Below are 11,292 nucleotides of genomic sequence, written 5' to 3' on the forward strand. Positions count from 1 at the left end.
TTTTGACCTTACGCCGATTAAGCTAAGCAGAGCAAGGTGTTTACATGACTAATGCATAATCTACCTACTGCCATAATCAGTTTAATATCAAATGATTAGTGTGCATGTAAATGTACTCATTGATAAGCTAGTTCGGCCTATTTGAAGTATTTGACTGTTTTAAAACCCCTCTGTGTTTTTTGTCTACATTATTATGCCTCTGGTGTTTATATGCCATTTAGGCTTTTTTGAAGTATGTTAATATTCTGCAACACCTGAGAGGTTTTTTCTGTCTCCGTTCTCTGAGGTGTTCATCTGGGGTTATTAGTATTTCCAGAGCTGCTGCTTCACGGTAGTGACAGGCTCTTTGATCAGGCAGATATAAGGGATGAAAGGTGTGTGTGTGTAGAGGAGGGGATTGTCTGGGGAGCGACCCGCTCACCGCAAGACTGACTGGCTGCCCGATGAACATCTAGAGGAGAACTGTGCTGATATTTGAACATGGCCTCAGAGAGACTGTGATGTGGGGGGAGAGGGGGGAGTGGGATTGGGATTGGGGAGAAAAGGGGGAGCAGGCTACAAACGCGGGTGTGGGCGAGTGGAGGGGGAAGGGTGATCAGAGAGAGAGAGGTTAGCTTGTGTTTTTTTTTTTGTAGTCACCTCTTCTTATTCTCTCTCTCGATCTCTCTCTCCATTGTTAAATATCCCAGCACTAAGCACTTTCCCTTCTTAATGATGTCATTGTGTGTGTGTGTGTGGGGGGGGGGGGGGGTTCTGTCTATTCACCATTGTATGACAGACAACAGCTGGCCCTATTGGACATGGCCACACCCTACAAATCCTACCCATCTGGTTCCTTAAGCGGAACCCCCTACACACACACACACTCACTCACACACACACACTCACACACACTCATCTTTAGTACTTTTTCATCCCACAGGACTAAATCAGGCCCCAAAAACAACACATTCCATTGTTGACTTAAAGAGTATATGATACTGTAGGGAGGAGAGCAAAAGGAGAAAGGGAGGAGAGCAAAAGGAGAGAGGGAGGAGAGAGAGATCCTTGTGTGGGCCTCACGACCTGCCATCCAATAACTCACCCTGAGGCAGAGAAAGAGAGAGAGATGAACGGGAGAGAGACTGAGTGCTTCTGTGACCTTGAACTTCTCAGCCTCACATCCTCTCTTCTTTTCTCTCTCTGTCTGTTTATCCCCTTTTCTCTGTTTCTGTCCTATGTCCACTCTGTTCATCTCGCGGTGTCCTTTTTGACCTAAACAAGACTCCATACTCTATCCCTGCTTTAAACAATGCAACCTGAAGTCAAGCTCATCTTCTCACTACTTCTCTTTCTCTCTCTTACCCCTCTCTCTTTCTCTCACACACAAACACACACACACACACGCACACAAACACACACGCCCACAAACACTAACACACCCACATTCCTACACCGCCTGTATGTGTTTTTGAGTCAGAGAGCTGTATGAGCAGCAGATAAAGGAGGTGTCCATCCAAGTCTTCAGATTTCTGGCATAGACTGCCTCACATCCACTGGGAATGGACTTCCAAAGGCTGAGCGAGAGAGAAAGAGAAAGAGGGGGGAAAGAGTGAGCGAGAGAAGGGGGGGAGAGCGGGGAGAGAGAGAGAGGACACAAGGAGAGACATGCATTATTTATTATTGCAGTATGGTCACTAGAAAGAAAGAAGGGGATTAGAGGAGTGCTCCAAGCCAGCCAGGTCTACTGGGTTATCTCTCTCTCAATCTCTCTCTCTCTCCGTGTCTCTATTTTTCTCTCTCTTTTTACTTCTCTCCTAAGGGGTCGTTCAGAAATAAGGTAGTTGTGATTAATTTATTTCCAGTTAGCAGATTAACTCATGTGTTTGTGTCTGTGTTTTTCAGGTTGCTGCTGTGGTCAGTCCAAGAGAGAAGGACAAAGACACTGAGATGGAGGAGCCACCGGGATCACATACCCTCTTCTGTTTCTTTAACTTATTACTTTTCCAACCGCGTGTGTGTGTGTGTGTGTGTGTGTGTGTGTGTGTGTGTGTGTGTGTGTGTGTGTGTGTGTGTGTGTGTGTGTGTGTGTGTGTGTGTGTGTGTGTGTGTGTGTGTGTGTGTGTGTGTGTGTGTGTGTGTGTGTGTGTGTGTGTGTGTGTGTGTGTGCCTGAGTGTATACATTTTGGTGGGTGACACCTCCAATTTCAGTTTTATAATTTGCAATTTTTGTTGACTTTTATAATGTTATGATACTCATATATCGTTGACACATTTACAATACCCTTAATCATCAAGGGACTTCACAATACTATTGATACATACTGTGGCTTGTGTTTCTAACTACCTATGTAAGAATGTATATTTGTATGTACAGTATACTCATATTTAGAAAATATATCACGGACTCCAAGAAAGCTTACATTCTTTCAATAACATGCTGCACTTGCATGCATTCACGCACGCATGCACAAACTCACACGTACACAAACACAGATACACACCCACTGGACAGTTTAACTCACACTCACAACACAAACTTTAACTGAGAATGACAAGCAGTAGTAATGTTTCTCCTTAACTTTGAACTGTTCCTCCTCTGTAACTGTCAGGCCAGAGTCAAATGACATCAAATCAATAATAATCATAAGAGCAATGGTAGTAATACTGTAATAGTGATATTGGTGATAATAATCTGTCTCTGCTGGAGAAGATGCATACACGCAAAGCAATGAGCATCGATGACATCGTGAAGAGTCACATGTTATATGGTAAATTCGCTGTGATTCGTCTCAAGTGTATGTGGGTGTGTTATATCTGTGTGGTTGCGTGTGCATCAAACATGGGCAATACCCTTTCATTGGTGCTTCCATGTAGGCCATGAGGTACTGTAATCTATACCGCATCCTGTTGTACACTGTATCTAGATGGTAAAACACAATGGCAATAGGCTCAGTGGGATTTTGATCTCTTGGTTACTTCGACCCCTGACAATCCTCTTCTCCTTCACGTCCTTTGATACTGTCACTGTCCAGTAATGTACTGTATATCAGACGTCATCACAAATGTTTTTAGACGATTACGTCATTGGCTGTTTGTCTCAGCTATCACATCAATACAATTATTAGGAGCACTTTTTATGATATCATGTGATATTGATCTAACAAATAGTTTTGTTTCATTGGCTGGTACAAAGATCTCTTTGTGTTCGATTTTCAACTGGGTGTTGTTTTGTATAAAAATACCTGCTCATATTAGTCATGTGTGAGGTAGGTAATATAGCAATGACCAGTAATATGGAGAATATGGGTTCCCTTTTTATGGATTGATTTGAAATCTACCACTAATCTGAATGGGCCTGTACTGTTCACAAGTAGAGGAGGGGGAGGAGAGTTCTGAGTGAGACATCATGGACACACACTGACGATCAGGAGAGATTAGTTTTCTTAATCCACGCTGACACCCTTAGAAAGATGTGTGTGTGCACTCACACACACACACTAACACACACACACACACACACACACACACACATTCACACACACACACTAACACACACACATGAGAACACATGAGAGACAGTCACAGGTATTATATTGTAGACACTTGGCCACACACAGTCCCTCTCCACCCCTGCCTCGCCTGCTAGTCTATCATAGAGGGAGGAGGAGGAGGAGACACTAAAAAGAAAGGAGTCTTGTAGAAAGCTTTGACATAGTTCGCCATATGGCCAAGTCCATGTCATGCTACAGCTTTAATTGTCCCATCATCTCTAGTGGTGGTCGGTGTGATATAGAGCACTCGAGGCAACGACAGAGAAACACAGTAATAGTGACGACTTGTGTCATTAGCTTTTTGAGAATGCACTTTTTTAATCTACTTGTCCTACTGTACATTCCAGCTTATTAAAAATGTCACTTTTTGCCGTGTGTTGTCCTTAATCACATGCCCTTGCCTGCACAGACTAGAAATATCAGTGCCCTCCCTTGGCAACCGTAATATAGGCCGACAGACCCCAGTTTCCAACCCCAGTGAGACTTTTTAAGGAGAACTACTACAAATACTTGAAGTGATTTCATAGCACTTCAGTGTCATTCCTGGTGTGGCAAGTGAAGACGGTGAGGAAGGGTGGAGAGTCTAGAGTGGCGTCTTAATGTGACTAAAGCAGCGTGACAGAGCAGGGTTAATATCAGAGAGCTGTGCTGAGATAGATCGCCCAGCTCGCTCTGCTCGGCCTTGCATGGCTTTATGGGATACAGGAGGTATTAGCAGCTGAATAATTATTGTTGATACGTTACTCTCCTGCTTTCTGTGTGGCATATCACTTTTCTTTTCTTTTTCCACCTTTTTATTTTGTGCCTTTGTGTCCCAGAAGTTTCTTCCTTTGCCGCCTGCCTGCGATATCACATAAACATGAAAATACTGTATATGTTTTGGACTACCTGCCTGCCTGCGTGGGTGGAGTTCCTGAAAGCTCTTTTTTTCTCCTTTGGGAATTAAAAGCATTTTCTCTATGAAGGGAAATCTTCGGAAAGAAGTAGTGAAATTGCACATTGAGCACTGTGGTGGTCAAAATTATTAACATTTTAATGGGGCCTACTATCATTTTAATGTTACCATTGGTTCTTGCTTGTAAAGTTAACTTCCAGATGTTTAATAAAATGCATTTACAAATACGCCATTCAAATCTGAATTGGGGAATGGCTTAAGATTAATCTGTTTGCTATATTTGTCATGCTACGGAATGTGCACATTCTGAGTCATATTTCGAGATACATGTCAATATTTAATCATTTTGTATCCTTTGTTATAAACTGTCTTACTAGGCTGTATAGAAAATGGGAGGTGAAACGCCTTGTGTAAAATGTAATAGTGACGCTTGTACTATGTTTGCGTACATACAGGGTCACGCGTGTCTCCTTAACGCCATAAAAGAGAGGATTCGTATAAAATATATATGGATATATACACATACAGTATATTTTTTGGCCTTGTCAGTTTCCTAACTGCGTAGACGTACAGTATATGTTGGGAAAGGCGTTTTGGAAGCAGACACGCAACCCCCGCTGTACTCAACACTGAATCTGTGTTTTACACTACAAAAAAGCTTCACTTGCATATCTATTTTTTCTTTTTTGTATGATGCTCTGAAAATACATCATTTTTCACAAGTGGTTTCGGACATAGAAGAAGTGTTACCGGTCACTTTATAAACTGAAACTTAGGATATAATGGTAGAATAGCTGTTGCATTACCTATTTGTTACAACCTGTATGTAATGTTATTATGGAAGATGTAATGTCCTTCTGTAAATGTTGTTTATTGTTGGTTTACCTGAAATAAATAAAGTTTATTAATGCTTCAAACTGTGTTCAGCTACCAATGCAAAACAGCTGTTGTTAGCTCATGTATTACATACTTACTTCATACTAATTCTACCACAACTCCAATCTAGTGTGGTCATGCTGGTGTGGATATTGGTTGCCTTTGTCCTACATTTACATTTACATTTAAGTCATTTAGCAGACGCTCTTATCCAGAGCGACTTACAAATTGGTGCATTCACCTTATGACATCCAGTGGAACAGCCACTTTACAACAGTGCATCTAAATCTTTTAAGGGGGGGGGGGGGGGTCAGAAGGATTACTTTATCCTATCCTAGGTATTCCTTAAAGAGGTGGGGTTTCAGGTGTCTCCGGAAGGTGGTGATTGACTCCGCTGTCCTGGCGTCGTGAGGGAGTTTGTTCCACCATTGGGGGGCCAGAGCAGCGAACAGTTTTGACTGGGCTGAGCGGGAACTGTACTTCCTCAGTGGTAGGGAGGCGAGCAGGCCAGAGGTGGATGAACGCAGTGCCCTTGTTTGGGTGTAGGGCCTGATCAGAGCCTGGAGGTACTGAGGTGCCGTTCCCCTCACAGCTCCGTAGGCAAGCACCATGGTCTTGTAGCGGATGCGAGCTTCAACTGGAAGCCAGTGGAGAGAGCGGAGGAGCGGGGTGACGTGAGACAACTTGGGAAGGTTGAACACCAGACGGGCTGCGGCGTTCTGGATGAGTTGTAGGGGTTTAATGGCACAGGCGGGGAGCCCAGCCAACAGCGAGTTGCAGTAATCCAGACGGGAGATGACAAGTGCCTGGATTAGGACCTGCGCCGCTTCCTGTGTGAGGCAGGGTCGTACTCTGCGGATGTTGTAGAGCATGAACCTACAGGAACGGGCCACCGCCTTGATGTTAGTTGAGAACGACAGGGTGTTGTCCAGGATCACGCCAAGGTTCTTAGCGCTCTGGGAGGAGGACACAATGGAGTTGTCAACCGTGATGGCGAGATCATGGAACGGGCAGTCCTTCCCCGGGAGGAAGAGCAGCTCCGTCTTGCCGAGGTTCAGCTTGAGGTGGTGATCCGTCATCCACACTGATATGTCTGCCAGACATGCAGAGATGCGATTCGCCACCTGGTCATCAGAAGGGGGAAAGGAGAAGATTAATTGTGTGTCGTCTGCATAGCAATGATAGGAGAGACCATGTGAGGTTATGACAGAGCCAAGTGACTTGGTGTATAGCGAGAATAGGAGAGGGCCTAGAACAGAGCCCTGGGGGACACCAGTGGTGAGAGCGCGTGGTGAGGAGACAGATTCTCGCCACGCCACCTGGTAGGAGCGACCTGTCAGGTAGGACGCAATCCAAGCGTGGGCCGCGCCGGAGATGCCCAACTCGGAGAGGGTGGAGAGGAGGATCTGATGGTTCACAGTGTCGAAGGCAGCCGATAGGTCTAGAAGGATGAGAGCAGAGGAGAGAGAGTTAGCTTTAGCAGTGCGGAGCGCCTCCGTGATACAGAGAAGAGCAGTCTCAGTTGAATGACTAGTCTTGAAACCTGACTGATTTGGATCAAGAAGGTCATTCTGAGAGAGATAGCAGGAGAGCTGGCCAAGGACGGCACGTTCAAGAGTTTTGGAGAGAAAAGAAAGAAGGGATACTGGTCTGTAGTTGTTGACATCGGAGGGATCGAGTGTAGGTTTTTTCAGAAGGGGTGCAACTCTCGCTCTCTTGAAGACGGAAGGGACGTAGCCAGCGGTCAGGGATGAGTTGATGAGCGAGGTGAGGTAAGGGAGAAGGTCTCCGGAAATGGTCTGGAGAAGAGAGGAGGGGATAGGGTCAAGCGGGCAGGTTGTTGGGCGGCCGGCCGTCACAAGACGCGAGATTTCATCTGGAGAGAGAGGGGAGAAAGAGGTCAGAGCACAGGGTAGGGCAGTGTGAGCAGAACCAGCGATGTCGTTTGACTTAGCAAACGAGGATCGGATGTCGTCGACCTTCTTTTCAAAATGGTTGACGAAGTCATCTGCAGAGAGGGAGGAGGGGGGGGGGGGGGGGGGAGGATTCAGGAGGGAGGAGAAGGTGGCAAAGAGCTTCCTAGGGTTAGAGGCAGATGCTTGGAATTTAGAGTGGTAGAAAGTGGCTTTAGCAGCAGAGACAGAAGAGGAAAATGTAGAGAGGAGGGAGTGAAGGGATGCCAGGTCCGCAGGGAGGCGAGTTTTCCTCCATTTCCGCTCGGCTGCCCGGAGCCCTGTTCTGTGAGCTCGCAATGAGTCGTCGAGCCACGGAGCGGGAGGGGAGGACCGAGCCGGCCTGGAGGATAGGGGACATAGAGAGTCAAAGGATGCAGAAAGGGAGGAGAGGAGGGTTGAGGAAGCAGAATCAGGAGATAGGTTGGAGAAGGTTTGAGCAGAGGGGAGAGATGATAGGATGGAAGAGGAGAGAGTAGCGGGGGAGAGAGAGCGAAGGTTGGGACGGCGCGATACCATCCGAGTAGGGGCAGTGTGGGAAGTGTTGGATGAGAGCGAGAGGGAAAAGGATACAAGGTAGTGGTCGGAGACTTGGAGGGGAGTTGCAATGTGGTTAGTGGAAGAACAGCATCTAGTAAAGATGAGGTCAAGCGTATTGCCTGCCTTGTGAGTAGGGGGGGAAGGTGAGAGGGTGAGGTCAAAAGAGGAGAGGAGTGGAAAGAAGGAGGCAGAGAGGAATGAGTCAAAGGTAGACGTGGGGAGGTTAAAGTCGCCCAGAACTGTGAGAGGTGAGCCGTCCTCAGGAAAGGAGCTCATCAAGGCATCAAGCTCATTGATGAACTCTCCGAGGGAACCTGGAGGGCGATAAATGATAAGGATGTTAAGCTTGAAAGGGCTGGTAACTGTGACTGCATGGAATTCAAAGGAGGCGATAGACAGATGGGTAAGGGGAGAAAGAGAGAATGACCACTTGGGAGAGATGAGGATCCCGGTGCCACCACCCCGCTGACCAGCTGCTCTCGGGGTGTGCGAGAACACGTGGGCGGACGAAGAGAGAGCAGTAGGAGTAGCAGTGTTATCTGTGGTGATCCATGTTTCCGTCAGTGCCAAGAAGTCGAGGGACTGGAGGGAGGCATAGGCTGAGATGAACTCTGCCTTGTTGGCCGCAGATCGGCAGTTCCAGAGGCTACCGGAGACCTGGAACTCCACGTGGGTCGTGCGCGCTGGGACCACCAGATTAGGGTGGCCGCGGCCACGCGGTGTGAAGCGTTTGTATGGTCTGTGCAGAGAGGAGAGAACAGGGATAGACAGACACATAGTTGACAGGCTACAGGAGAGGCTACGCTAATGCAAAGGAGATTGGAATGACAAGTGGACTACACGTCTCGAATGTTCAGAAAGTTAAGCTTACGTAGCAAGAATCTTATTGACTAAAATGATTCAAATGATACAGTACTGCTGAAGTAGGCTAGTTGGCAGTGGCTGCGTTGTTGACACTACACTAATCAAGTCGTTCCGTTGAGTGTAATAGTTTCTACAGTGCTGCTACTGTGCTGCTATTCGGTGGCTAGCTGGCTAGCTAGCAGTGTTGATTACGTTACGTTGCGTTAAAAGAACGACAATAGCTGGCTAGCTAACCTAGAAAATCGCTCTAGACTACACAATTATCTTTGATACAAAGACGGCTATGTAGCTAGCTATGTAGCTAGCTACGATCAAACAAATCAAACCGTTGTACTGTAATGAAATGAAATGAAAATGTGATACTACCTGTGGAGCGAAGCGGAATGCGACCGGGTTGTTGAGTGCGGAAGTTCTATTCGGTAGACGTTGGCTAGCTGTTGGCTAGCTAGCAGTGTTTCCTACGTTAAGGACGACAAATAGCTGGCTAGCTAACCTCGGTAAATTAAGATAATCACTCTAAAACTACACACTCTGAACTACCCAATTATCTTGGATACGAAGACAGCAAAGACAACTATGTAGCTAGCTAACACTACACTAATCAAGTCGTTCCGTTGAGTGTAATAGTTTCTACAGTGCTGCTATTCGGTAGACGGTGGACGTTTGCTAGCTGGCTAGCTGCTGGGCAGATAGCAGTGTAGACTGCGTTAGGACGACGAAATACGATAATTACGCAATTATCTTTGATACAAAGACGGCTATGTAGCTAGCTAAGAAGAAGTTGCTAAGATTAGACAAATCAAACCGTTGTACTATAATGAAATGTAATGAAATGTAATGAAAAGTTATACTACTATTCGGTAGACGGTGGACGTTTGCTAGCTGGCTAGCTGGCTAGCTGCTGGGCAGATAGCAGTGTGGACTACGATAGGACGACGAAATACGATAATTACGCAATTATCTTTGATACAAAGACGGCTATGTAGCTAGCTAAGAAGAAATTGCTAAGGTTAGACAAATCAAACCGTTGTACTATAATGAAATGTAATGAAAAGTTGAAAAGTTGAAAAGTTATACTACCTGCGGAGCGAATGCGACCGCTCGCTCCATCTATTCATCAGTATTTACATAGTTAGCTATTTCCGGAAATTAGTTATCCCTGGAATTGATCAAAGTACCGTACTTAGTATTTTTTTAAGGCATAATTTACTCAACTGTACCAGCAACAGTTTCTAGTGATTTATCCTGTATTACCAGTCCCTGTTTGATGTGAGCTCAGCTGGCCTGATTACAGAGTCCTTCTTTGTATTGTACCACAACAGTGTTTTCTCTGGACACCCACCAAGGTGTTATGTCTCTGATTCAAACCATACCAATAGGTCAACAACATCTCCAAGTCTGCATCCTAAATTGCAGCCCTATTGGCTCTGGTTAAATGTAGTGCACTATATAGGGAATAGGGTGCCATTTGGGATGCATCTATGAAAAAGTATGTAACTTCACTTACGAGTACAGTTTTCAAGCCTACTGGTCCTTAAACAGATATACTTTATAACATGAAAACAAACAACCTCCGGGTCATAATGACTGCTGTGACAGACAGGTAGGAGAAAAATACATGGAAACTGTAACAACACAATGTTTGCTGTAAGAATGTAATGTTCATAACGTTTTTAAAGTTTCTTTGGAAAAACATGAAGTCATTCTATTCTGTTCTGTGGTTATTGCATGTGGTCATAAATGGTTCTGAAACTGTTTTGCACCAAAAAATTCCCCACCAAAAAATGCATTTCCAATAGTTAATTCCAGTTTATCTCTTTAATGTTGGATCATATATCAACTGCATGAAGGTCAAATCTGACTCAAGGTTTTAACTTTGTCTTTGTAACGTTGATTGCTGTGGACAACTTTATTCCAAACTGAATAGACTTGGCTAGACACCCAGCCCTAAAACAAGACATTTAGTAACATAAGTCATTTTGACTTTGTGTGTCTCTCTTGGCAGGGTGTAGTTTGAAGAACCAAATCTCACTGCATTCTCCTGCCAGGATATATTACATACTTATTGACTCCCTCTACATCCCACAAACAGACATGCCTCCTAACCAGTCAGAATGCCTGGGTGACGGATTAACATTAGGGATCCTCTGTATTTGCTTGGCCTCAGCTAGTGAGCCATGTTGTTTTGAATTCTCAATAGAGAGTGCTCTGTGACAGTCTCCTGTGCACACATAACCACACACATAACCACAGGTTGATAACTAGAAATACGTTTTGATGCATATCTCTTGGCCTAATCATATTATTGATGCGCTATAACTGGTCATAGTGTTATTGATGGTTGCAACAGTAGTTGATTTGATTATTATTTATGTTGTTATGATACTGTTATTGTACAATAAACAGCCTTACATTATCTAATATAGCTCTAGTGAACAGTAAGGTACAGTACAGTTGATGACAAATGAGAGATAATAGACTCCCTGAAAGTCAAGGGGGGCAAGACAGCCCTGTTAAGCTCACTGTAGTGGAGTTTCACCCTTCCTTCCTTTGGTGTTCTACACAGGGTCTCTCTCGCTCTCTCTCTCTCTTTTTCTCTCTCACGGTTTCCTTCCTGTTCTCCTCTACACAG

The 11,292-nt window shown here is 45.1% G+C and overlaps 1 protein-coding gene across 2 annotated transcripts in view; it reads left to right on the forward strand.

The window, feature by feature from the left end:
• LOC129857340 (cyclin-dependent kinase 14) overlaps positions 1 to 5,345 on the forward strand; it is a 227,456-nt gene extending 222,111 nt beyond the window's left edge. For both annotated transcript variants that reach the window (XM_055925489.1, XM_055925490.1), the window contains one exon: positions 1,885 to 5,345. The gene's annotated coding sequence lies outside the window, so the exon portion shown is untranslated. The remainder of the gene's footprint in view (positions 1 to 1,884) is intronic.
• Positions 5,346 to 11,292: the final 5,947 nt, after the last annotated feature.

This window comes from Salvelinus fontinalis, chromosome 6, assembly GCF_029448725.1.
Source record: "Salvelinus fontinalis isolate EN_2023a chromosome 6, ASM2944872v1, whole genome shotgun sequence".
Lineage (NCBI taxonomy): Eukaryota > Metazoa > Chordata > Actinopteri > Salmoniformes > Salmonidae > Salvelinus > Salvelinus fontinalis.